This window comes from Dermochelys coriacea, chromosome 15, assembly GCF_009764565.3.
Source record: "Dermochelys coriacea isolate rDerCor1 chromosome 15, rDerCor1.pri.v4, whole genome shotgun sequence".
Classification (NCBI taxonomy): Eukaryota; Metazoa; Chordata; order Testudines; family Dermochelyidae; genus Dermochelys; species Dermochelys coriacea.
In genome coordinates this window covers 31,517,213-31,544,411 of record NC_050082.1, presented here as the reverse complement: position 1 = coordinate 31,544,411, position 27,199 = coordinate 31,517,213, and the positions used below count along the sequence as shown (strand labels likewise).

The window sequence follows — 27,199 nt, the reverse complement described above, 5'->3', positions numbered from 1 at the left end:
CCTGCTAGTGCTCCAGGCTACGTATGTGGGGTTCCTTCCTGATAACTGGAGGCAGGCAGTTTATGGCCTGAAGCATGAAGGCTAATAAAAGCCTGTGGAACATGCGCGCTTGCTCAGCGTAGCGGTTTCTCTGAGACACAGTAAATGTCTCCTTCCCAGACTCTTTCAATCCTTCCAAACAGTTTGTCTCCATGAATCCCTTGCAGTGACTATGTGCTGCTGCAAGGATGTCCCCTTTGTGCTGCAGACAATGTTGTCGGCACATCCTCATCACTTGCTGCCTTTCCATGTCTCGTTTGCCTCTTGCAGCTCCAGACCCCCATCTATTATTCCTCCCACATCCCATTATCTCCTTCTTCCATTCTCTGAAGGCTGGAAGCTGCAGAGTTCAGCTGTGAGCTGTGGATGCCATCTGAGTGCGGTGTCTCATCTTGCACATTTGGGTAAGTCAGCCATGGAATTATCGTATAATGTGGAAATCATACAATTTCTCTCTGATCTTCCCCGAGCTTAGCATTTCATCTCGCTTATACCAAATGCAGCATGACTAAGTAGGCAAGAAAGGGATTTGAGCCCTTTTGTTACTTAAAATGTGAATTAGACGTTCCTGAGGGAAGTTTGTGTTGCATTTGCAAGTTAAAAATGCATCAATTATCTGTACATGGACCCCTTCTAATGTGATGGTGAGAGAGGGCGTGGTGGAGCTGGCAGCAGGGGACACGCTGCAAGGAGGGGTAACCTGCTCAGCACATTGCACATTCACTGCTATGCTGGGCTAATGTGCGTCTGTCCATCCCTTATGAACTGCACATGCCAGAACACTGCAGACAAGCCAGGAACCCTGCCCAGTCTCCCTGTAGCTGCTGCGTCTCTCATGCTCAGCTTCTCCCAGGAGATTTATCCCTCTTGGGTCTGACAGATAAATGATAACATAGGGATACACATGAAAAGCAGCAGTGGGAAGGCCGAGGTTCTAGTGTAGTGCTCCGTCCCCATCCCGGGCAGCCTGCCCGTGGAGCGGCTATCCCAGATGATAGCTCACTGGGAGGAAGGCATATGCAGGCAGGGAAGAGCCTTGGCGCCCTCCATGGGACTGTGCAACCCAGCTGTTAACCCCGCTGCATGCAGCAGCACTGGGAGTTTGGAGAAGACACACAAATGCTGTCCCAGCCGTTGGCATTAAACTACAATGGAACACGGTCTATGTCGGTGAATATTTCTCTCTCACATACTGATTTACCTCTTCAGGCAGCTGTACAAATATTAACTAACTCTCACATCTTGGTCAGCTAAGCAGGGCGTTAGTCCTATTTTAGGGAAGGGGAAACTGAGGTAGCAGGAGAAGTGACTTGACTAGCGCTAGAGAACAAGTCAGTGTCAGAGGCAGGGCTGGAACCCAGGAGTCCTCGCTTCCAGGGCTGCGGCCAGGCCACATGTAGCTCTGCCAGAAGAGTGGCACAATCCAGGTAAACTGCTTCTCTCCCTCATGCCTCCTCCTTTTCATGCTCTTGTCTTGTGTGCTGTGAGTCCCCATATTCAGAGGACACTGACTCAGCACTCACAACCTGGGGGCTGAGATGTGAACAAGTGGCACGTCTCTTCATGTGCATTGGTGTGTATGCTCCGTTTTGTGCAAACCCTAGAGGAGATTGGGGCAAGGCCTGGCTGGAAATCTGGCCTACCCCCACAATAGAGAGCAGTTCTGAAATAATGGCTGCAATGTAGAATCATTCCGATGTTAGGGTTTATCAGTAATGGCCAGGGCCTGCTTTCCCCTCATGTGCTGCTCCTGCCCCTGCCCCCAGACTGTTTGGTTGATTTATGAAGAAAGAGAAAAGTCTTGTAAAGAAGGTATTAAAGGGGAAGCCATCTATCTGCTTTATGTAGTCGGTTTTAATCTGAGAATCTAAATGGATTATGAACATGAGATGCCCGACATGGTCTGAGGAGATAAGGCCAGATAAGACCACACACATAAAGAGGCAATTAGTTATTGGATTACGGGTTTTTTCTTGTATATAACTCGGTAGGTAGGGAAAAACTCCACCACTTTTTCTGTCTGCTGATTGGCAATGGCTGATGGGACTGAGGGGTGTGCAATGAGCCGTAAGAGCTGGCACCTGGAGATGTTCATGTAAAGTAGAGTCAGTGCTGGGCCGGGCTGCATGTGCACCATGGCCCTGGGGTAAGGCATAGCCCGGAGAAGCTGTGCTGCTGGTTGAGGTTGGCTGAGCCTCTGGTGCTATGTGGCCCCAGGGGCTGGTGTTCAGGTGACATCGATGGGGAGCCCTGACTCCAAAACACACAGTTCCCTTGAGAGCCCAAGGCTGCTGGCATTTTCCGCGCAGAGCCTGGCTTGCTCCTGGAGCAGCCAGTGTGTAAGGGAAGGTGGGTCTGTACACGAGGGCCTGTGCTTTCTGCTCCTCTCCCCAGTGGGGATTGTGCTCTGTGCTTCGGGTTGGACACTACTGTGACAGGGTAGGTGCATCAATCGCAAACTGATCAGCTCCACCCCGCAGAAGGGTGAGGACATGGGGGCCCCCATCACACTCTGATGCTTGTAACCCACAGATGGGGCAGCTCCCTCAGAGTCAAAGCTTGCAATGGGGGTTGGATTGGGGACTTTCATCACTGTGCAGCGTAGCAGCCCATTCCAGGGGCCCGCTCCTGCAGTCCCTTGTTCTGGGGCTGAGTAAGAATTTGTAGGGTCAGGCCCAGGCTTTGCTTCTTCTGTTCCAGCTCCCTGCTAGAGAGCTCTATTGGCACTGAAGACATTTCACTGACATGTCTATAACAAGGGCCCCACCACTAAGCAGAGGTTAGAACAACCTGCTGCTGGCTCTTAGCCCTCCCTCATTTTCTCTTGGCTAGAAATTGGATGAGTGCAGTGCTTAAAGGCACTCTAACTTGCAGTATAAATTGCATTGCCTTATACTGCAAAAGGTCAAGCCGGACGACTTGATGAAAGGGATTAACCTACTGAATACCACTTCAGTCTATTTAAGGACAACCAATTGCAGCAAGACAGAATGGAGAAGTTGAACTAGAGAACGGGAAAATATGAATGAATAAATATTATTTCCTGCCCATGGATTATCCATCCTGAGTGGATTTGCAAACACAGCTAATGTGCATCAAAGCCACACGTTATCTGCATAGGTTCCTGCATTCTTTCCTCATGCACCAAGTTAATTCCTGCTGGCTTTCCCCAGCTTTAACATAAGAACGAGCCTAGGTCAAGACCAAAGGTCCATGTAGCCCAGAATCCAGTCTGCCGACAGTGGCCAGTGCCAGGTGCCCCAGAGGGAATGAACAGAGCAGGTAACCATCAAATGATCCATCACCTGTTGGCCAACGGCCTATGGCCTTCGCTGTGTTCGCCTCCTCCATTCCACCGTGGGGATCACTATGGCTCTTGTTAAAGGTGCTTCTGGCCCTACCCAGCCCCTAATGTGCAAGAGAGAAATGAAAACGCCTTGTGGAGGTTACACTTTCTAATACCAGGCCCCAAATCTTATGGCTGCTCTTGAAACGGCATGGGCCTGGATGGTGAGCAGAGGGGCTCAGGAGCAGCTGAACACAGGGAGTGGCAGCAGGTGTGGGAGGAAGCGATTGAATCCCCACAGGATTCCCTTTGCTGGAGCTCCGAGGGAGGGGACATAGGCAGGATAGGAGGAGCAGGGCATCTGTCTCTCTCTCTTTCTGGCACCATCCTTAACTGACACCTATGTCAACAGGCAACGCTTGCTGCAGCATTAACTTCCACTGAGCTCCCCAACAGGTGATCCCCTACAGCTGCTCAACAGACACAGCACACAGCAACAATTGTTCAGAGGTGCTGATCGCCCACTGCTCCTCTTGGGCTTCAGGTGGAGTTGTGGGGCTGGGTACCTCTGGAAAGCAGGGGCTGGCAGCCTGTGCCCTTGGCTACTTCCTTCTCCCCATGTGGGATGATCACTGGGAAACTCTGTGAGGTCACCTTTGGGAAGTTTGAGTTGCCTAGTCACTCTCTGGGTTTCTCAGTGGAGAAGAGGCAACTCAGTAGGACTTACTGGTAACCACCTTGTAATTGCTAAATATGCACAGGGTCTGGAATGCAACAAGACCACAACAGAGCTTTGCAAGTGCTGCAAAAATATCCATGAACTGTTGGGTTGAATAAAACCATTAACTTGGTTCAAATTGTATTTGAGCCCTAACGTTCACACCAGGAGAGTTCTTCTCACAACAGCAATCCTGGGTTGAGCAAGCATGTATGAATATCTAGTCACATGGAGTATTTATGCCTGACATGTTCATGGGACCGTCAAAGCTCCTGGCAGGTTTTAATCATCTGTCACCAATCAGGGAGCATAAAAATGCCATGTGACTTATATGACCAGTCACACAGCATGCGCAGCAGAATGCTCAAAGCAATTGTTACAATGCAGAGTTCATGAGCCATCAATGGGCTGAAATATGTTCTTTTGACCCATTTTTGAATAAAACACACAGACTTTGAAATTGAAGTCTACTTGTGCATAATTAGCCCTATTGCTCTTTGCAAAATTTGTGGTTTAAATTATTCCCTGCAAATAGTTTGGATCTACTGAGCTTAATTACTACACTCCCGGCAAGGAAACTCCCATGTTCAACTCTCTTAGATCGGGTTCACTGGTGGGTTTTTACAGATCACAAAATGTGAGCCCTGTGCTCACTGGGACCTCTAGGTGCTACTGTCATTTAACCACCATCTGAGCCAGCGCTCCTGTCCTCAAAACTGCTGTACAGATTGTTTGTTCTGTCAAACTCTCCTTCAGAAAGTGCAGTGCGTTATTCTACATTCATGGTCCAAACAGAGAGTTATTAACAACACACTGTGACATCACTGTAGAAAGCTGTTGTCGTTCTGAGTCAGTGATGGCCAGTAGCATGCTGTAGCAGGATGAATGTATTACATGGTCATTATTAAGTCACAGATAACATCGGTCTCTCTTTAAATTACACCGGACACAAATATTTAAGTGCTATCTATTTTTCCTCACTGGAGCTGTATCTGCAACTTTTCTCAGCTGAGCACACGTTATAATGATGCTAAAGCTGTGCAGAAAATGTCACACACAAAAGGGGAACCGGTAACATTCAATATTTTGCCACTGCCTGTTTGCAAATTTCCTTCAGGCACAAAAGTATTTTTCACACGAGCACAGGAGTCCCTCTTCCCTATTCCTCTAAGTGTCAAATCTCATTTGCTCTCAAACACCTCTAGTGATGGAGCCCTGACAACTTCCCTGGATAAATTATTCAGTTGCCCGATTGACCTCTTCATTACAAATGCTTTGCCCTAATGGAGAACTTGAATTTTCCCTTTGCCAGTTTAAGGCTGTTATCTTTGACACAGAAAAATTCCACCCCTCCCCCTTTCCTATTTATGCTACCCACCAGCCTTTTGTTGCCTCTGGGCTATATCTTTGTCAAGTCCTCCATGTCAAGGCAATGACTGGCTAGAAGCACCTAGTCTGCAGCTTGTTTCAGGGAGGAGTTACTCTGATAGCTATGGAAAGGAGTGTGGAGGGGTCTAACTGCTGTTAAGTCTAAACACAAAAAATGGAAAGTGGTAAGGGCCGCACCTGGCCAGCTGCAGAAGGGAACTTTCCCTGCACAGAGTAAAGGAAGCTCAAGCAATTGTCCCCCCAACCCTGGTACCAAGATGGAACTAAGACAGGCTACAGCTGGGCCAGGGAGCCATGCAGCTGACACTTCTCATGGCATGAGAAAATAAAATATATGGAACAGAAAAGGGTTACCCGAGCCCGGACCCTTGGACATCAGTCTTATTCCTAAAAGACGTTGGAAAGAAATGTATGCACAATCCATTATTTTCTGGTAACCTTTTCAACTCCATCTGTTTGTTTTCATTTTGACAGTCTCTCTCACAGCTTCCAGCACAATTTTCTTTGCTTTGCTTTGGAAGTTTAGCACAGTGTCACTTTTCCTGCTGACCTATGTGTTCCCTGTTACAGCACTTCTGGAGTGCAATCTGATCTAAGAAGGACTTCACTTTGCTCCCGTAATCTTTGTATTACAGCCAGACTCCTTTATAACTGATTAAACCCCCTGTCTCTTTGCAATACAGCTGTGCTCCACAGAAGTGTGAGGTAGGGTGATTCCAGGTTAGCTACCAACCAGCCAAGCTGCCAAACCTTGGTAGCCAGGCTTAAGCAGGGAAGTAGAAATGTCTCTTTGGAACTCAGCTCCTCGTGCTCTGTGAGCAGCCGACAGGCCATGTTTTCCCTCCAGCCAGCCATGTGCTCAGCAGCTCTTGGGAAGCATCCCAGCTGCTGCAAATGACAACGTGACTCGAGAAGCAGAATCGGGAACTCTTTCCAGCTCCTAATTCACTTCCTTCAGTGAGATGAAAAGTTTAAAGGGGCCCAGCTGGCTTCAGAGTACAGCAGCTGGGCTGGGGGCGGGATAGGGTAGAAGAAGCTACCACTTGCGCTGCCTTTGCAGATCAATATACATGGGTGTTGTCTTTAAACTGTTAGAAATTTGGCATGAGATATTTGCATGGTCTTTCCTCACATTGGCTTTGTTCCCCACCCATTTAAGCCACTAGGCACATGCCGGGCTCTAGGGAGCGGCTCAAGCCAGGAGGCAGTGAGCCAAACTCAATCCTAGTCATGCCATCAGGCAGAGAAAATTGCTGTGGCTTTATCACGTGCCTTACAATACTGGGAGTTTTCCTTTCCTCAAATGCCTAGCTCCTGGAGTCAAGTGAACATGCGAGACTCTCATCTTGCCTTGAAAAAATGTTTCTTGCCCTCCTGGGTGCAGAGAAAGTCTAGAAAGCATGATGACCTCAGTGGGAAGACAAATTAAAGGAACCTGGTGTTTACTGCTTAGAAAACTGGTATGAAACAAGGATGCTTGGGGGCTGACCCAGGATTTCAGATCATGACCAGTGCTGCCACCAGCCATTTGCTGAGGTGCACAGCAAGCCATTTACACGCTGCATGGTGCTGCATGAAGCTTGCCAGCTCGGAGAGTTTTTCAGAAATAAATGTAAGAGTGAGCCTGCTTTCCAAGTCCCTCCAAAGGGAGCTGCTTCTTCTCTCATCTTTAGGAGCAGTAATGCATGGGGGAGAATGCTAATTTCATTCCAAGGGTGAAGCAGAGTGGCAGTCAGACACTGGAAGTTTAAACCAACATTGATTTTCCTAGTGGCCCTTTAAACCTGAGCTAGATACGGTAGCATAGGGCACTCCTGGGACAGTATCACTGGCACTTAATTGATTTTGATTTTATTTTCACTGCAGTGGTGTAATTACGAAAGCCTGCCATAATTATTGAAACACAACTAGAAGTATTTCATTATTAAAATACCCCTATGGCTTATTATTAATTCATTAAATAAATTTGGATTATATCTCTCAATAATTAATGTGCTGAAGTTTATTCTGTGAACTCTCCCTTTTATAGAACTGTGTCAGTTGTTGGTTTGAAAGAAAAAAAATCCAAGTATTGGAAAAATATACAACCCTCTAAGTATGAAATAAAGTGAGACTGGGGAGACTTTGGTCTTGTTTGAAGCAGGTTATCCAGGAAACTATGTAACTGAGCTGACATAATCATCCAAGCTGTGTCTGTGGTTGGGAAACATTTCTCAAGCTGTCCAAAGATGAATGTGAAAAGTATTTCAGGGGACATAGTCTGGGATTGTGTCAGCACCCAGCTTAGTAAGAAGTAGCTCCAGTGCGAGAGGCGGGGTTACAAGTCTGAAGTAGTCAATATTTAACTTTGGGTTCAGTAAATTGGGAGAAAATGTGAATGTTCTGGGGCCAGACCATGGGGCAGTTAGTGGGAGTTTTGCCCAATGACTAAGTAAAAGTACCTGTCCAAGTATGGTGCCCAGAATCTGGACCAGGGTGCTTATCTCCCCCTGGCTGTTTCACTTTCCCTTTTGTGCATCCTCAGGTGAAGAGACCTGCAGATGTCACCTGCTTCCGAACGGCCTGTAATGATGTGCTGTACAGTACACCATATTGCTCTGGGGCTGCACATGGAGCATGGACATCTTCCCCGTGAGTCACACACATGCCGCATCAGTGATTACAGCTCACGATTCCGTGCTCCAAAATGGCACCGCCAAGGTGGCTAGTGGGAAATCCCCAGTAGATGCCAGCAGCCGTAGCACTTACCTCCACTTTACAGATCTAATGGCACTTAGGCGAGAGCTGGAAAGGGCTCTCAAATAGCCAGGATCAGCAGCACCTTTCTGTTTTAAGGTACTTTCTAAGGGATACAATTCTAAGGTGGCATCACTTTCTGTGGACACAGTTTGCCCACCTGCAAATCAGGCAGTAGAGGCACACATCTCCAGAGTTCCACCCCCAGGTCACATTGTAGGTGAAAACTGCATCCACAGAAAGGTAGGCCAGGCCTCAAGCAACTGGAAGGGTTTGTCAGATAGTTAACGTAGCTCCAGCCACGGAGGGGAGGCAGCGTCTATATTAAGTTGGAGCACAAGTTGTGGCTGAAATCCTGGGATGTCCTAACCCTCCTGCAGCTCAGGAAATCTAAGCCTTATCTCCCCTACTGTTTTTCTCTCTGCCACACTATGGTGCCAATATGGAAACTGTGAAATAATGCAATGTTTGTGGTATTTGTTTCCCCCAGAGAATCTCAAGAAGAGGGCTGGAAACCTGCCGAGAGCCGGTGCTTCCGAGAGCCTCACACCCGTCTGATAGGTCCAAGTAGTGGAGTGACTTTGGATGCTTCTGTGCACCCAGTCTCCAGAAACTTTGGGGGCTTGCTCAGCACTCCTGTTCCCCAGGGATTCCTCGATCCACAGAACATTAAGAAGGTGAACGACACTAGAATATACAAATATATAGCTGTCTCCCTTTACCGCTGTGGTTTGTAAAGGAAGCTTCCACCTTCGATAGTAGCAAAGGGAAGGTCAATAAAGCACTGTGCTTCTCATTTACCAGGTCTGATTTTGTGAATGTGTTTTGTGTGTTTTGTGTGGGTGTTTATAGAAAAATCAGGCAAAATATAGTTTGAAAAAATGGTGGTGTTGCAAGCGCTGCACTGTCCTGCCCCAGAGCCAATGTGCTTGGAAGGAATTCGTACACATAGTTGCATCAAGTTGTTATGGTAACTGAAATGGGGTTTAAAGGGAAATACTTTGTCTTATCTCCTGGGAATGTTCCTGTTTGGAATAATTTGAGAAAAGCAAAACGAAGGTAACTCCCAAGAGAAGCCTCAGGTTTCCTGCAAGTGCCTGGGCTGTGCAGAGCAGGCCCAATGGGTGGGCACATCACCACGCAGGTAGCAGAGGCTTCACCTGGCGTTACTAAGATTAGGTCAAGGGCATCGTCCCTTAGCTGCGGGTATGTCTCAAGTCACTTACTCTGAAGGGCGCAGGGTGTAAACAGAGCAGGGAAGGCAGGGGATGGGAGTGGCTAAGGAGGCATGGGCTGAATGTGATCCGTAGCAGGCAAAGGAAGAACTTAGCTATGAAATAGCCTTATGCCCCCATCTCTGCATGGGGCAGGAGTGACCTTGCAGCAGCGCTCTCATCAATACCGGCACATGCTCCTTTCTGATCCCCTCCAACTCAGCACTTTGTACCTGGCACTAACACATGCAGATCTCGGCCACGCACTGTGCAGAAATCATGCAGAGTTTATCACTTGCACATGAAGCTTTCTCCCTGTGCCAGCCCCAGGCTGCAGCTGGGGGGAGGAAGGAGAGTCTGTTGGGGTATGTGTGTATAACACAAAGCACAGCCAGGCCCTGCTCCCTGACAGGAGCCCTAGGTGCGACGGTAGTGCAATAATAAACACCAGCGACATGAGGCACTGCCCACTACAGAGCATTTGGGTAGTTGGGCATTGCATCCCAACTTCAGACATGGGAGTGGCAAGCATCGGATGGTTGTCTGTTGTGCCTTGGATTCTCCAGCTTCATCTCCACGGTTGCTCATCTCCCTCTACCCCCAGTACCGGTGCAGTGTGGAGGAGCCAGTTTGAGCCTTGCCTGATGCTCTTTCAACAGGACCAGCGCTGGCTGGGTAGTGGGATGTTTTGCCCTGCAGAAAATGTCTATGAAAACAACACATTCATCGTTTGGAGAAATCATCAGTGGAAAGGCTTGACTGTTCATCAAAAAAATTAAAAACTCAAAACCCAAAACTTTATTGGTTTTCTGAAATTATTGACGAACACAGCCACTTTCCATGAAAATGTTAGTTGAGATGAAACCCCAGTTTTCCACCCCCAAGAAGTTCGACAGAACATTTGCAATGATCCCTAACCAATGCCTCATTTGCGAGTGCACACTTGGTGTGACTCTGATGACTGACAGAGGGTCAGCCGGAGGTGTCCATATGGGCCCGATATGCCTCACACTCTTCGGACTAAGCAGGTGCCAATGGTTTTAATTCCAACACAAGGATGGTTAAGGACCCTCACTGCTGTGCAAGGCTGCTTAAACCTGGGCAAGAAGGAAAAGACAAGAAAAGGCATGTTCCTATTAGCCAGCTGCATTCTGTGCAATGGTCTGTTTGGCATCTCTGCTCCATTTACAACCCTTTTGCTTGCTGCCTTCATATTTAATGCTGACACTCCATGGCAGTCCTGCCAGAGGGCTGTGGGAGAGCCTTTCCAGGATTTTTTTTTTGGATTAATGGATAAAATGTCACCTATTGTTAGCAAAGACAATGGGAGCATAGAATGTGGTGCAGATTATTTTGGCATTGTGCACTGGGAAATCTCTCCTCTGTCTGACACAACTTGCTTTATGACACATTGATAATTAATATAGGATCTAAACTGCCCTCCTTCATGGAGAGCAGTTCAACGCTTACACTGGAGGGATCACCAGGCCTGCTTAGAGTTCTTTGTCCATATTGATCGTTAGGGGATGTTCCCTTTGTCCATTCACTTGCGTTCTGTTTGGAAAGGGAGAGGAGGTTGACAGAGAAGACCCATCAGCTAGAATGTATTTACCTCCTGGTTTGCCACTATGAAACTTAACATCATTCCTGTGGAAGCATGTCTGCGGCATTGATAATCCTGACTCAGCCTTTCTGATCCTTTGCTTTCTGCCTTAGGCCCTGATCCTGCATTTGCACCCATTGGCTTTGCTGCCTCTCCTCCAGCTCCCTCTTCACTCCTCCAAGATCCACGCCTCAGCAAGGGAGAGGGTAAGGGCCTTGTCATCATCTCTTTCTCCTGGTCACTGTGTGGCCATTTACATTGGGAATCACCTCTCCTCCTTGCCACCCTCTCCTCTCTGGCTTCTGGGACCTGCCCTGGTTCTCCTCTTGCCTTTGGTGGATTTTATCTCCCTGCCCCTTGTCCTCTGCCCACTCCTCTTCTCTTGCAAACTCACCTATACTGCACCTGTACCATAGGCTCACTGCAGGTGGTATATTATCCCCAACACAGGATCCATAGGTTTCAGCTCCCTTAATGCTGGGGATTCAAAGCCCCAGCCCACATGCTTTCCTACACCCTGTTTTTCCTGCAGAGCTGACAACATGTTCCACAGCCAGATAGTGTTCTTGCTTTCCTTCATTGCATGTGCCCCTTTGACACTTCCCTTCTGCAACAGGAGACCGTCTGGGCTCAAAGCATTCAGTTCAAACCCAGCCCAGGCCAAGCAGTGAGCCAAGTGATTATCTGCTGGCTTCTTGGCAGCTTGTGTGTCATGTGATGGGTCCCCGTCCAGCGACTCAGAGCAGGTGTCTGAACCACATACATTACCATCTCAACTGGCACTTTGTTAGCAGCCTCAGTGGAAAAGGCTGGTACAGAATGGGCCCTGGGGGCTGAACTCCCTTCTCTGTGTGAAAGGAGGGTGCAATAAGGGGAAAACCTGGTGCCCTGTCTTGGCTGCTCTTTGCCTAGGGAGGACTGGGAAGTGAATTACGGGGCTGTCAGACTGCACTTTGCATGAGCAAAAACACGTTCAAAACCAAAAGTTCAGCACCAACATAGTTTTGGCATCTGCAGCATTCATGTCATGCAGGCAGGTACCAGTGCACGGGTGTCAGTTTAAGTGGACTGCATGATGGAACTTCAGCTTGGATTGCTCCAGTCACGTGGCTGTAAATTAATTTCTGCACATTCTTGTCAAAGAAATCTTGCACTGCGGTGCATTTTTAATGAAACCACCCGTCACTTGTGCATTCCCTGCTTTTCCAGACTTCCTCACTCTTGTGTTGCATACTTTGATAATTAAGCTACAAAACACAATAACAGTGATTGTGATTTTTTCCTCCCAAATGCTTTTTTTCAGCCTCCGATGATTCTCTGTGACCTCAGAGGCGAAAGCACTCAAGTTGCCCTTGAAGACAAAAAGAGAAAGTCTTGTCTGAGGTGAAGTCAGTATCTATCCAATTTTCAGCTGCCGTCACATCGAAATGAGAAATCTGAGGCAGAGCCAGGCACAAATGGCTGATAACAGACTTTCAGGTGAACCTCTTCACTTATCACTTCGGGGGTCACCTCTGTTTCTAAAGACTTGTTTTCCTTAAAAAAAAGATTTCTTAGGACATTTAACGGTGTGGTGTTGTGATAACAGAACCCAGCAAGGCTTTCGTTTGCTGTCTGGGCTTCTGCAGAGATACAGAGACTCCTAATGCCGCAACCTCAAAATTTGTTTCTAAAATTACCTCATGAGCTGAATCACCAAAAGTTGAAAAATATAAAATTCTCTCTGCGAGGTTTTTCCTGTCCTTCCCCTTGTGTGGGCATGCCAGGCAAGGAAAGCCACTCTGGCTCTGCCAGACAGGAGAAGAAGTGGCATACAGAGATTTGGATGGGCCCAATAGGGGTAAGCAAATGGCCAATGGATCCTTGTACTAATGAATTTCCTTGCCAAAAATTGCAGCTGAGCTGGGTCACAGCTGCCACTGAAGTCTGGAGTCTGCATCTGCCGTAGCCACGCAGTGGCTTTTGAGGGAAAACTCAGAGTGGCTGCTCCATCCTTGGCTCCAGGTATGGGGTCAGGGTCCATCCATCTCCACCCCCCCCCCCGTTGCTCCCCTATTTGGGATGAGTCTGTTGTCCTCAAGAGGGCCAGAAGCAGAGATGGGAAAGGGGAAAAAGTGTGATGAAATGGCTGTGAGATAATTTGTTTTGAAACAGGGCACTTGGCGCACGCACAGACGGGCGCACAGATTTGTTTAGCAAACAATAACCTGTGTTTTGTGCATGAATAAATAATTAATCTTATTTAAAAGAAGAAAAAAGTTCTACGTTGACAAGCCTCCCTCCATTGTCCGGAGGGAGACAGTGGTGCTGCTGCGGGCCTGTGAGCGCCTCCTGCTGGCAGCGTCTCTGTATTTCTGAACCTCATTTGCTGGGGTTGATAATTCAGTCAGGAGCATGGACGCTGGGCCAGCTCATGGTAGGGAAGATGCCACATCCGAATGTGATTTAAAATGTCTAGTTATGCCAAAAGAATGTAACTGTGGCCTGGCTTATCACCTCGGCCAAGTGACTCCGCTAGGATTGCAGGTGTGACTCCACTAGAGGAAAGGATGAGTGTCAACCCCTGAGTCCTCAATCTGGAAGACACCAAAGGACCTCTCAGCTACAGCTGGCAATTGACTCCATCCCCAACCCAGGGCAGGATTGTTTCCTATGATGTTTTCAGGGCTTAAATTCAGCCGGAACTGTCCGGAGTAGAGCTCTGGTAAATATTTCCCACAGGGGCTCTGGAGCCTCCCACAGGGCTAAAACCCTGAGCCCCAGCATCTCCCTGGGGCAGAAGCCATGAGCCGGCACCTCCCATGGGGCAGAAGCCCCAAGCCCTGGTGCCTCCTGCTGGGCAGAAGCCCTGAGCCCCAGGGCTCCGGGAAATACTTGCTGAGAATTTAAGCCTTGGGTGTTTTCGAGTGTCTGGTCCAAGCCAAGTGTCAGGTGCACAGACAATGAGGCTTCCCCTATCCCAGTGAAACCATTCAGCAATCAAACAGGCCTTACTGATAAGATGATTTTTTGGATATTCAGTCTAAACATTCTCTTAGTTTCATCCCATCACCGCTGTTTAAACCCAATATTACATAACATGCAGTGCTTTCTGTATTCTGCAAATACCGGATGGACACAGGGACTCAGTGTTTGCTCAGCTGAGCTAAAGGTACATCGCAGTCAACCAAATCTACGGGAAGAGGAACTGTCCCCTGCTGACTCTGAGAGGGGAGGCCTCTGTATATGCCACCCAAAATGGCATTGGTCTCTTTTGGTACCATAGTATATTGCAAACTCAGGTCTGCTTGGATGCCACCTTTTACCCTGAGATCTCTCTTCAAATTATGGCTTTTACCTCTCATGGACCCTTTCATCCCTGAGTCATCATTGATACCATGGGCTGTAACAGAGAAACAGCCTCTTAGGTCACCCAGCCCATCTCCCTGCTCAGGCAGGGTTGTGCCCTAGTACAATCTCTAGGCTAAACTGTGGATTGAACCACAGCACTGGATTGGGGGCAAAATAGATCAGCACTGCCCCATGGAAGATCCAGGAGGCAATGCTATAGTTTAGTAAGACAATTCCTCGGGTTAGCATGCCTGCCAAATTCCACTGACAAAAAGGCAGGAGATTGCAAATTAGCATAAATGTTCATTTATTTGCATAAACTCAGGCACAGACAATCAGAAACATGTGTCTTCCCGTTTTAAAGAAACTCCTGCAATGGGGAGATAATTACATGCATTTGTAGAAGCTCAGAGTGCTAGATAGGTGCCATATATTGTATATGAAACCAATCACTTCCATGTCATGTTGTTCCTACATCCTTCACAGTGTTGTGTCCCAAGCAGACAGTGGGGCAGTCCCATTCCTAGCTTGTTATCTCTTAATCAGCCCCCACACACGGAAAGAAAATGCAGAAAGTCAAGTATTTGAAATAGCTGTGTGTTCTGGTAATGACATCTCAAGATCCTGTGCTAGAAAGTCAGGGATGAAAACAAATGCATTCCTCATCTCTTTTTTCCCTGCAAAAGTGTTTGCTCTCTGATACCAGGGAAGAGCCAGGAAAATCCACACGTGGCCTCCAAAAGTTCCCCGAGCACACATGAAGAAGTTATGAGAAAGAGGGATCTGAGCAATATGGATGTTAACGGAAGAGAAATATTTACTTAGAATGACATTATCCAAGAAGCCACGTACACAGAAGACAATTCTGAGACTTTCCGTGCCATCGCTATTTTCTGAACACGCACGAATCACTTGGATTCTACATGATCTCCCCAGACTGAGCCTGGAGCCCAGAACACTGGCAGATTTCTCGTGTTTCCAGTTATCCCTGGAGAAAAGGCCTCAAACCAGTAACCTCAAGGAGAAACAAAGGCAGCAGGTCTGGGTCAGTGAAGCTCCTATTCCTCACACTGCTGAACCAAGTAGCTCCTGGTCATTGGTGCTGAAGTTCCACTGTTCTTGCACATTGTCAGTCAGGCTATAGCTAATTTGAATGGTCTTTGTTACTTGATAGGCTGAGCAGCCTCCACGGGATCATAGAGACAAATCTGACAATGACACTAGAGAACCCTCAAGAAGCAGAGGGAGGATGCATCTCTCAGTGTCAATAAGGCTACACTAAGTGGGGTATTTCATTGCACACCATGGCTCTGTGCAGTCTGTACCTCCCCAATAGTGTAGAACAAACACAAGTTAGGTTAATGGCACACATACACCTACCCCTGAGCTTGCCAGTGTCTATGGCAGTTAAATCCAAATTTACAGGAAAACCCTAGAAATGTCTAAATTGGAGCTCTCCGGATTTCGGTCAGTGTCTGGCAGTTTCTGGAAGGTTGAGACTAAACGGGCCGACAGAGTGACCAGCTGATCTCAAGGCTATTTTCCTATTTGTTCCATCGTTCTGTAGCTCCATGGCCAAGAATGTTGCAGAGGAAAGGATCCTCCATATGTGCTTTGCCAGCAGCTCACAGATGCAAACCCAGATGGCAGCTCCCACTCCACAATACCTTATCCCTATTCTTTTCACAGCACTGGGGGCCTTCTCTCATACTGGAAGCTGAGCGAGTGTTTGCTGCTTATGCACAGAGAGACTGGGATTTCTATTTGAGGAAAAGAAGTGAATGGAAGAGCAGACAATCACCTGCTTGTCTGGCAGAGTATTTTGACTAACCCATTCAGAGCTTCAGCATCAAAAGTCCATTTGTCTGAGAAACAGAACAGTGACACCATCACATCTGTTTGAGTGCATGTTTTAACAACCAGCTATGTTTTCCCTTGGGCTAATGAGACTGGACCCAACCCTGCCCTGCCTGGAACTCCAGCTCCAGCTGAGCACCTGTTGGAAGGCAGCTCTCACGCGTTGCCTTGGGAGCCAGTTCTTCCTTCGCAAGACAGGCCCATCGGTGCTCAGTTTGCTCAGTGTCTTCAGAACTGCTGATAAAGCTTCCTGCAAGTGAGTACTTCCCACCTGTGAGTCAGGCCGACACACTGAGGGTGTGGGTAACACACTGACCCCTAGTCTATGGGGTGTTCCTCTGCTTATTCTGCAAGCCTTTGGCCCCTTCTTTCCCAGGTAATGGCCCCAGCCCCTCTGTACCCATATCCTAGTGAGGGTGATGGACTGGGATGGAGCTTTATGTGGGATGGGCAGGCTGGGGTCATAGAGATGAGCAGTTTCTGGTTAATTTCCTTTCTATGGGTTCTCGTTTCAAAACTCAAATGTGGTTTCTGATACCCAGTCCTAGAGGGGAGCTCCTAGCTCTTGCAGCCTGTTGGCTTCCTCTTCTGGAAAACATCTGTCCATCACTGGCCACTTCATTAGTTGCTTTGATGAACACTGATTTAAAGCAATAATCCAGGTCCCTAGTAGTTCACAACCTCCCCTGTAGCTGTCTCATGTTTCCCTTCTCATTGTGGACTAGACCTGTCTGCCTCAACAACCTGACTCCTAATGCCCAGGGAAAATTGTCTGTGTGTTTCTAAGGGTACGTCTACACAGCAAAGAAAAACCCACAGCTGGCCTGGGACCAGTTGTCTGCACAGCAATGAAACAGTTTGCAGTCTGAGAGCAGGTTTTTCTTTGCTGTGTAGACCTGAGCTCCTAAGTCACATTAGACAACAAAGTGGATTTTGCCAAAAGAGGAAAGTGAGTGCTGGGGAACCTGGCAGCTGGTGCAGGACCTGCCCAGTTGTGGAGAGTCCCAGCGGCTGGGTAGATTACATGGTGAAGGTGCAGTGAGTTCGGGGTGCAAAGAGGCAGCTGGGCGATGGACGTCAGTTTCACACGCGATAGTGGATATAGCAGGGGAATGGGGCAGCTGGGCTGGCAGGGGCTGTAGGACTCAGATACGCATAGCTGTTTGGCTTTCCAGGACTGGAAGGGCTGCAGGACTGGTGTGTGCATGTGCGGGGAAGGTCCATGTTTGGAGTAGCAGTGGGATATGGAGGTCAGGATGGAGGAACACTGGCAGGACTGCATGGGAGAAGAAGCTTACACAGCACCTGCCTTCATTCTGCCCAGCTTCAACCACTGCTCTCATCCCACGCTTTCAGGTGAACCAACTTCATCAGATGTAAATAAACCAACCTGACAATAGGGGATGGTAATTGAAGTGCTGCAAGACCCTTATCTATGGTATCGGAGGGTGCAGTGCTGTAATAAGCATCCCTCTCAGTTGCAAGGAGTTATTGAGGTTGATCCGTATCTATGACAGTTTAATCAGAACTTGAAAATCGGGGACATTATGCTCATGGAAAAAATGGATTGTACAGCTCCCCAGTCATGGATCTTTTATGCACAAGCCAGGACATGGAGAGTACATAATTCATGGGGGGAAGGGGGAAGAATTAGACCATGAATGAGGCTGAATGTCATACTGGTTATGGAGAACACCTCTTTTCTTAGCCAGCCTTGTCAGATGGCATGCAGATCTTCCCAAGTCTAAGGCCAAGCTCTGACAATGGTAGGGGCCCTTGCCATTAACGCACCAGGGGCTTTATCATGAATATGTCAAAGGAAGGAAGAATGCCCCTGCCCCCACCCCCCTGGTTAACAAGCATTATTGGGGAAAACTTTTCTCTTTTCTACACTGCAGTCTGTGTGCCTCTTGCTTATGCTGTGCATTTGTTTACCCTATTTTTAGCCTTTTAAATGCATGGAATAAATATAGCCACAGCGTCTAGCATACAAAGTCATTAACTTTTAAGTGGCCTCAACATCTGTGCAGGGGCACAAGTCCTTAGTCATAAACGGAAATAATGGACTGATCTTCGATTTCCCAGGCATTGAACAAAGCTAAAGAGTGAATTCAGCAGAAATCGGAACACGCTGACTTTCATTTTCTTGTGAAACAGCAGAGGACAGGTGTCATGAAAAAGAGCACGTTTATTATCCCTCCCCTACAGGAGGAAGACGCCTCAGTCACCAGGCCATTTACGTGCAGCTGAGTAGTAAAAAGCTTATGTGGATGCTGCACAAGGGGCTATTTACATCTCCACAACTCAGTCTTTACAATTTACTCATCACAGTGATATTAAATGAGTATGTATTTAAGGACTCCTAAGTATGAACACACACACACACACACACACACACATACATGCAGAGACAGTAGTCACCGTCATAAAACAAACATTTACCAAATATACCAACATTATTTTCTCTTATTAATATAGAGGGTAAAACATGAATAATATTATTTTAATGGAAACTTCTGCGTGTGTTTGTATAAACGTGTGTGTGTGTGTGTCATATATATTCATTTCAATAGCATGTTAAACTCTTGTATACCTCTTGTACAAAATTAATACACATTGTAGTATTCACTCATCTTTATTTACTGAGAAACAGTTCTCCACAAATATTTTCTCAAGTTTTTAACTGACTTTGCTTTTGAGCTGCTCTCATCCATCTTATGTTTGCTTTCCACAAGCATCCATGTGCAACTGGCACCAGCGTGTGCAGAAAGTGAACTTTAAACTCAAATATGAGAGTATTTACAGAAACCAAATTTTAGACTTGCCTGCACAAGTGCTTGTGCTCTTATCCAATCACGGAACAGGAGCAACACTAGGTGACTTGAAAAAGCCTGAATAGTGAATCCTGGCAGAGAACTTTTGGCAACCAATCCCCAGAGTTAAAATAAATTTACAAAAATGGGATAAATGTTTTTGAATAAAGAATAAATCTGAGGAAGTCGTGATCTGTTCATGGATATTCCACAGGCAGAAAAAGAGGATTAAATATTCATGGCAAATTATTTGCTCAGCTCTGCTGATAAGAAATGTCCATGTTGAAACAAACATAAAACTTCTGCAGCTTTTCTTCTTTTTAAAATTCAGACGGCAACCCTTCACTTCTCTGTTTGCTCTGCTCTGGCTAGGGCCAGATCAAACAGAGAGCAGAGCTTTCTGAGAGAGATTTTCGTACAGCAGCAGGCTCCTTCTTACCTCTAGAAAGTCTCCAGACTTACTAGCAGTGCTTTCTAGGGGAGTAACATTTACATCCCTGCCACCACCCATTACCAGGGATTGCTGACTGCAGCACTGTTTGAAATTCACCAGAATGCCAAGAAAAGAGAAACACTTTTAAAGACACAGAGATGCTGAGACTGTCACATCTGCTGCTGCTGATGGCCAGTGTCCCTGGGAACTGTTTGGCAGCCTCCGGAAGAACAGCATGGTCTCAAAAATGAGAAAATCAAGGATACTATTGAACAGTAACCACAAAACCAGCAATTTACTTCCTTCTTGTCCTGCACCAATGAGGGGGCTGGGAAAAGGCTGAGAGCCTTTGTTGAGTCAAAGGGAACAAAAGGACCTGAAGCTGCTGGCCTCCTGTATATCTGTTCCAACCCAAACACCTCGCCTGCTCAGAGAGAGCAGGTTAGGATCCTATCAGGGACCCAACAGGCAGGGGAAGTAGAGGCTCACATCCAGAGCCTGGCCTGGAGGGTGTTATTGTTTCCCTTATTGACGTCAGTGGACGTGGGGCATTTGATCTCTTTGGACAGCATGCTGCATCTCGAGTCAGGAGGGGGCTGCACAAAACACTGATGCTACCATCAGCTTCCTGGCCCACTGTTCTGCCCATGCAGCCCCCAGCCTCTTGGTGTCCCTCCACTGGCTCCTGCTTCATCAACACACGGGATTCAGGCTTCTTCACCTCACCTATTAGGCCCTTTGCAACGCTGTGCCCCCATGCATTTCATTGCATTTCTCCCCCACCCCACACGCAACCATACCAGCCTCCATTGCTCATTCACTCACATGCTAGGGCTGGCTCCACAGTCCAAATAGGTGAATTGTGAATTCCTCGAACCCAAACAGTCAGCTCTCGACACAGGAACATGGGGGGGGGGCACAGAAGGCTTTTGTAGCACTCAGCAGATCTAATTCCCTCTTTCTCTGCTAAGTCCTTTCAGTTTTCCATTGCTGCCACCCGTGGTTTTACTTCCATCCATCCCACCCTGGCTTTTTCGTGCTCCGGAAGCATTCTCCTGTCGGCTCTTTTATCCTCCCAAAATGGGCCATGTTTCTCTTGGCATTTTCGCCGCCTGCAACTTGGGACGGGCAGTGGAGAGCTTGCCCTCTTCCAGGATTTCACGCCTCTAGGAGGAGCATGTGCATTCCACTAGAGAGCGTACACTGCTGGCAGAAAGCGCCTTCTCTGAAGAACCCTGTGGACCCCGTAGGATTCTCTCTGTAAATCTCTTCCCATTGCTGGAGAGATGTGATAATGCTTGGACAGGCCCTCTTGTAAATAACTTGTCACTCGGGAGGATTCCACTTTGAAGTCCTTATTACCATGAACACTTCCTTTTGGAAATAAGCTTCCTAGGAAACACGCGGAGAACAGCATTTCTGTGACACTGTTTCCAAAAGAACCGTCTGGCTTACAATATTCTTCTGAAATACCGCAAGAACTTCGGGGGTTTGAAATGATTTCTTTTTTCAAAGTATTTTCCACTCTAGTTGCTGTAGCTCATCCCAACATACAGATGCATATCACCACACCAGGGTAACGACAGCCACTGATGTCTAGATCTAATCAGTGCTATTTTGAGTAAGATGTTTGGCACTTGGCTCTAGAGCTGACCTTTGTGGCAAATCCTGAGTCTTTTTCATGATTACAGATGATCTGTGTCTTGCTGATTTCACTCCCTGCATCTTAGCTACAAATACCAGAATTTCCTGTTTTGTTTGGAGTCAGAGTTCTGACAGGTTTCATGTTGGACACTGTCCTTTTTCATGCCAGTACTAGCATGGGGAAGGAAAACTTGCTAAGTTCGGAACTTAAAACAGACTCATTTAAACAACAGAATGCACCGTCTGCCAGTCAGCCACAGACTTTCTTTGTCCTACTGAGCGACGGGTCTAAGATGGTTGCTGCCTTCTCCTAAAGTTTAAGCAGCTGATCCTACAGAAAGCCATAAAGAATTCCAACTCATACAGGCCAGGCTAAGGGTGAATGACAATGGAGGCCACAGATGGAGAAGTCTGGTGCCCACTCACACCATGGTAACTGTCTTGGTGAACGTGGATGACTGGGAAGCATGAGGAAGATAGTAGCACAAAGCCATGTGTAAGCAGACAACAGAATGAAAATTATGGAGCCTTTTTTTACTGGAGAAGGCTCAAACTGCAATCCCAGATCCAGTCCAAGTTTGGGTTGCAAACACCCCAAAGTTCAGGGACATTGGCTTGGCCCATCTTTAAGCTTTACAAGATACAACACCCCCTGTCTTTCACAGCTTTATTTGTTATTACTTTGAAAAACTCAGGAGCTCTTAATTGTCCCACAGAGTCCCCACCAGTCCCTGTATGTCTGTCCCAATGTAAGGACGCAGCTCAGAATGAACAACCTCACTTTCACAGGCATCAGTGTCTGAACACAATGATCTTGAAGGTAGCCCTGCCATTTGCGCTGGTGGAGTCCTGTGGCCTGGCTGGGTCTCACCTCAACTCCTTAGATTCTTCCAAAGTCAATAAAAACAGACTATATAAAACATTGTTATGGCGACTGTGCTGGGCGTGTGTATGGGCTATTGTCCTCTGTCTACCACAAATGATGGGCTATGGAATATACTCAGGATTGTGGCATTACTCAAGCCTCTCCTGGGGCAGCTCTCTGCTGGTTCCGATACACAAACTATTGCCTTGTTTGATTTCACAATCTCTCCTTCCTGAAGCGTTCTGCCCTACCAAATTAGACTCTGCTCCAGAGCCCCTTTGCATCAGTGGGAATCCCTCCATTGGAGCAGATGCTTCTTGTCTCCATTTTAATGAAAGCCAGCAGTGACTACCACCTTTTCTTTGTAACTTAAGACAACCTAAGCAAGAGCCGACTTCTCTGTGTGTGGAGGAGCAGGAAGGCCCAGCTATGGACACTCCGGGGTCTGGTGGGAAATACGTTTCAGGTCTCAGGATCACAGTGCTGGTGGCCTGTGTGAGTAAGACCTTTGTCAGCCTTGTGAGTGACTGTCACACAATCATATTGTCAGTCTAGCAGTTTTCATGCTGAGAAACATACATGAAATGTCTCCAGCTTTGCACAGACCAGCCGGTGAACACTGAACAGGATGGGAACGGAAGCCATCTAGAATGATGAATTCTGATGCAGGGCAGAGGAACATGGCAGTCAAAACACTGAGGAGCAATAGTCACGTTTGATGGTAGTTGGGACTCTTGGTCTTGGATACATTAATATGTGCATTTTCAGTGAGTGGATGCATCCATCTTGTCCATAAATATTACCTTAATTTAAATCCAGGTGGTAGAGCATAAGAGACAGTTTAGAAATTATGTCGCTTTCTGACTGATGAGCTCTATTACTGTTGCCATCATTCCAGTAATAATTATGCCCATGCACAGCTCTGCATTTAATCGCGCTGGAAGATGGATTCATGTTTCCTGCAGGCATGCTGGATAAAATGACTTCCCTTTCACAGGTCTGTTTGTAAAGTTCCCTTTGTTCGTTACTGATGCTGCTCTATCAAAGACTTTTCTGAGCAGCACCCAAGTGGGTTCCCTGGGTCATATCCAGATTGCTAGCAGGATTACAGTCAGTGTTGCCATTTGGGCTGATGCAGCGGCCATTGAAGTAGCTCAGAGAATAATGTCTTCTTTTTTACAGTCTCGAAAGCAAGCTCACTAAGTCCCATGCTCTGGCCAGTCACTTACCTCCCAGAACACATGCACAGTGGGGCTGATTCTGTGCTCACATACACTGGTGTAAATCAGGAATAACTCTGCTGAGGTCAATGGAATTACACTGGTTGCAAATGAGAGGAGAATCAGGCCCACTGTACTCCTCGGACTCACACTATAACTCCAGAAAGGGGTCAGTTCCCACAAGAGGCTTGGTGTCTGCTACGCTCCTGGGGAACCCGTTCCACATCCCTCCTGCTGTGATGCAGAGCTGGAGCTGCTTGCAGGTTCCTGCTGGCCCAGTGAGGGAAATAGGCCTCTTTTTTGCTGTTGACTTTCAAGCATCTGTCTTGAGGACTGTGGAAATCTGCATACAGCTGTCAGTGTCTGCTGAGTGCTGACCAGCCAGGGCCCAAGAATTGTCTGAACTGCCAAAGCATTATGGCTTGAGAAGATTTACGAAATACTTAAGAAATTTAGAGGTAAGTGCTCTTCCACTGCTGAATAACCATACCACGGTGTCAGACTGGGAAAGGGCTGTTTTGCTTCCCGTCTGTGGAATTGTTTCACTGTCACACTGCTGCATAAGGCAGTTGTTGGGAGGAGCATTCCTTACTGCCATGCCATGATTTGATTCCTGCAATCGTGCTGGGGAAACACTGGTAGGGACTGTGAACATATTTACTGTTATTTTAAAACGTGCTTTTGAATCAAGCCTTTGAAATGGGCCTTTGAATGGATTTCAGTATCAGAAGCTCTGCAAATGAAATGATATTGGAAGCACAACTCTAAGGATAACTTATTGATAAGCAAGCGAGAGAATTTCTGGGTCAGCAGGAGTGATTCTTTAAATGGCACTTAACCTGCCACAGCTTCGAATGGAACACTCCTTTGTATTGAAATCTGTCCATCCTCCATTGCTTGTGGGATTGGATGAGGCAATGTGGTTTTGCCAGCATGCCGAATGATTTTATCATAGCAAGAGAAACCTGGAGTCCCTGGGCCCAATTTTTATCTCATCTAACCAGTTCTGTGCTGGTGTCCCACTCCTGTTATGCCTGATTTGCACCTGGGTGAGGGAGATCAGAATCAGGCATTCTGCAGGTCCTGGGCTTTCTTGCATCAGCACGGATAAGATCCATCAGAGACTGCCAACATCGCTACTAGCCAGCCCGTGTTTGTGAGGGACTAAAATATCATTCACTTGAGATAAAAATTAAAACCCTTTTTGTGCTGAAAATCTTTGGCCCTGAAGTGACTCCTGGGAAGAGTGAGTGTCAGATCTGCAGATAATTTTCACAGCAACAGTTCCACAAACCCAGCAACAGTTCCAGCAAGAAACCAACAGTTCCAGAAACCAACAGTTCCAGCAAGCTCTGATTGCTATACAGAGGGAGTCCAGAATCAACGTGCTGGACTGCTGCCTGAAATCAGAACACAGATGCTGCCACCTCAAAGCCTTTGTTGGCCTATGTACTCTGACATCATGGCAGTAGCCACACCGTGATGATTCGGAGAGAGGTGGAACTTTAGCCCACTATTCAATGAGGTACCAAGGCATGGGGGTTGGGGGTAGAAAAAGGGTGGATTGCTTTCTAAATGCCACTGGAGATCCATTTGTTCTGGCCAGAAGTATGGGGACCAACAACAGCCCTGATAGTCTTTTAACCTAGTGTGCATCACTGCAAATTATTCCCATTCTCAAATACTGAATCATTTCTTAATCTTGCAGATGGATTTGCCACAGTGCTAAAACGCAGCAGTGAGTTCCAGAGGTTGAAATGACATGACTTTGTCACACGTTTCCCCTATTCTTTGGCTCACATTGCAAATGGGATGTTCAGTCAGCAGGGCAGTTAGACAGCATGGATGCATTGTTATTCTGAAGGTGGAAAAAGGTCAGTAACTGCCTTTGATTTGCTTGACCTGCACTGGGGTATGAGACATACCGTGTAAGAGATCAGGAAAAATATTGGATTGATGCTGTTTATCCTCAGTAGCGCACAGCAAGAACAGGAACCCAGGCATTGCCAGAATGGGTCAGACCAGTGCTCCATCTAGCCCAGTATCCTGCTAGAGCCAGGGGCTTCAGAAAAAGGCACAAGAAGCCCTGGGATGGAATATGTTTCCCAAGGCGGACGTTCCTTCCCATCCCCCATCAGCTAGGGGTTGGCTCATTCCCTGAAATAGCAAGGGTCTGTAACCTTTATAAAATACTCTCATTATCCACATCAATGTCTGATCCTCTTTGGAATCCTTCTGAGCTCTTGGTCTTGATGATATCTTCTGGAAGTGAGTTCCGGTGTTAGTAACAATGCACATTTGGTTCCTAGTTGTGTGTCACATGACTGTTATTTTAGTGAATGAAATGAAATGGAAGCAGGGTATATTGGGCATATGTGTGATCAGAGCATCACCGGAAGCCTCATTATCTGGGACATGTCTCCTGCATGAACGTTAATCAGCAGAGGGCTTAGAGAAGTGTAAAGGGGACATGCTCCTTTCTGGCTATGACAGTATCTGTCTTACGTTTCTCTAGGGCACCCATGTTTGTAGTCTCTGAGCACCAGCCGGACTCACCTTATGCTCGGAGATGAACAGTAGCTTCTAAGAGAGCAGCGGTTTAACACATTTATAAATTCTGTCTATTTACACAGCTCCAAAACATGGGTGGCCTGCTACTCTAGCCACTTTAAAAAAAACACATATCAGACAAATGAGGCTGAGCTCACCTCACAGAATGGCACTGCTGGCAAGTCCTGCCTACAACAGAAAGGTTGCAGGAGATGGGGAATTTAGGATAATTGGGACATTTTGTAACCAGCTCCCCTAGTCGTTTCCAATTAGCATTTTAAACTGTTTTGATTAAACAAGATTCCTGGATCCTGACTTAGGACTCACTTCTGCCATGCAGCTACAAGTCCAAGCTAATCATGGCTTGATTTGGGATTACTGTACTAACAGGAAAAACTGCTAAACCCACCATGTTGGTCATTATCAAGCAGCTCAGAAGCCTTAACTCGTCATTGATGGCAAATGTGTATGTCAGAGTTTTGTGAGCCCCACGGAGCTTTGGAGCTGCACTCTTGAGTGGAAGCGAAAAGGTGCAGGGGCCCTCACACACTGATTCATTTACAAAATGATTAAATTAAAGTTGCACTTAAATTCAAATCAGTCATTTGAATTAACAATTCTAATGCTCCTGATCTATTGATCTGTCGGCTACAACCATTTGGAGCAGCCTGTCGTTAAACCACAAAAGTCAGGGCTCCAATAATGTTAAGGGAGTGACACAAAAGCTAGGAAAGATTCTGGCCTTTACCCCTTAAACTGCTTCTGGAGGAGGCATGTATCACAGCAGCAGCTTCCAGTAGAATACTTATGCAACCAAAGAACACATCAGGGTCTACCTACAAAGTGCACCCACTAAGGGGCATGCCTTGTCCCAATACATGGTACCATTCAGCGGTTAGGGGGGAGAGTCACCCCGCTGTACCCAGGCCTTGCAATGCATCTGAGGGTATGTAACCCTTCTCTAAATGGGGGAGAGTTAGATTTATGGGGATAACTCCCATTTGGGCTGAATTTTCAAGAACATTAAGTACAGTCTCCAGCTGCATTTATTCTTTGGCCTCTCCGCTGAGCCTGCCAACAAGGGATGAAAATTGGGCTGGTGGTTTTTGTGGTACAGAAATGGGCTAAGACCCACCCACTCATTTCACACTGGTGACTGAGCAGCCATCGGATAGTAATGGCTTTGGATCACCACTGCCTTCGGGATTTGAACCAGTGATCTGGACATCACAGGCTCTGTCTTGTGTTCTCCAGCCCTGAGTTGCTCGGTACTCTCACCAAGCCCGTTGTGAGCCACAAAACAGCATCAAAAACAGGCCCTCTCCTCTGCCCTTCTTTTAATTTGAACTGGCCATGTAGGATTATTTGGTATAAATATTCCCTCCTGCTGAGAGACCAAATAACACATGGAATGTTTCATTCCAAAGCAAACTCTTTAGCTGATTTATGAACCCTGAATGCAGGGTTTTTCAGTGAAGCTCACCCCCACAAGACTTAATTAT

General features: G+C 47.0%; 1 long non-coding RNA gene across 2 annotated transcripts; it reads left to right on the top strand.

The window, feature by feature from the left end:
- LOC122456825 lies at nucleotides 1–25,345 on the top strand. Of its 2 annotated transcripts, XR_006275912.1 has the most exons (5): nucleotides 1–8,267; nucleotides 8,659–8,940; nucleotides 11,099–11,191; nucleotides 12,289–12,464; nucleotides 24,856–25,345. It is a non-coding gene; the product is annotated as an uncharacterized LOC122456825 (long non-coding RNA). The 2 variants fall into 2 exon arrangements; XR_006275911.1 differs by lacking the exon at nucleotides 24,856–25,345 and having other exon boundaries at nucleotides 12,289–13,229.
- Nucleotides 25,346–27,199: the final 1,854 nt, after the last annotated feature.